The sequence below is a fragment of the Cryptotermes secundus genome, unplaced genomic scaffold (assembly GCF_002891405.2).
Source record: "Cryptotermes secundus unplaced genomic scaffold, Csec_1.0 scaffold1638, whole genome shotgun sequence".
Classification (NCBI taxonomy): domain Eukaryota; kingdom Metazoa; phylum Arthropoda; class Insecta; order Blattodea; family Kalotermitidae; genus Cryptotermes; species Cryptotermes secundus.
Window position 1 is genome coordinate 9129 of NW_019738998.1, and position 894 is coordinate 10022.

At 37.6% G+C, this 894-nt stretch overlaps 1 long non-coding RNA gene across 1 annotated transcript in view; it reads left to right on the forward strand.

Annotated features, from left to right (window-relative positions):
• LOC111871569 overlaps positions 1 to 331 on the forward strand; it is an 8656-nt gene extending 8325 nt beyond the window's left edge. The window contains exon 3 of the long non-coding RNA XR_002844054.2: positions 276 to 331. This is a non-coding gene — a long non-coding RNA (uncharacterized LOC111871569). The remainder of the gene's footprint in view (positions 1 to 275) is intronic.
• Positions 332 to 894: the final 563 nt, after the last annotated feature.

The window sequence follows — 894 nt, forward strand, 5'->3', positions numbered from 1 at the left end:
AATGCATGTGGCTTCAATTGGCATGAGGAAGAAGGAGAGACACAGTATTGACTTAACATGAATTCTTTCAATGTATGAGGTGATATATAAAAATATGTGATCATATTTAGTCAAGTTATAATGGGAATTGATACACTGTATAGTGGATTGAATTACATATTTAAGTTTAACTGTTCTCTGTTATAATTAAGATAATTAAGTATTTGTAATTATGATGTCCTAGTGGGGCATTATCATATATTTCTAGGAAGTGAGAGGCTGATTTTTTTCTTCAGGAAAAATTTTGGAGAATTAGAAAACCTGGAAGGAGTTTGCTGCTGTGGGTGCGTTGTAACACCATGTTATGAACTGATTTGCAATGAAACAGATCTGGCAATGAAGATGCAAAAGCTTCAGTGATGTGTCGTGTTGTAGAGATTTGATGAGAATGGATCTAGTACTGGTGAAGATGCATAGAGCAAGTGTGTCTTAATGACAGTGGAAATGGGACCGCCACACCATACCATGAATGTGGGGTAAGTTGTACAGCAGTAGAGTGCTTATGGGGATATATATTGGTTGTTCTCTGCTTTTAGACTTTTTTTCAGGTATTAAATTTTGGGGTTTTGATGCATGTGGTTGTTGTGAAGATGGGTTTTTCTTCAAGTGAATAATTGCCTGTCTGTTTCAGCCTGCGTGTTGCTTCCTCTCTGAGCCTGCATGATTGCCTTCCAACTTTGCCATCCATACAAGTGGCATTATTCTTACATAGTAAGCATGGGGCTTTCATTGGTCAAAGAAAGTAAAAATTTTCACTATTCACTTGGGATGAAATTTTTCACTTAGTTATGTAAGATAAGGATCGGCCAAGGTAGCGAAGTGGTCTGAGGCAATAACTGCCTTCCCTCGCATGGA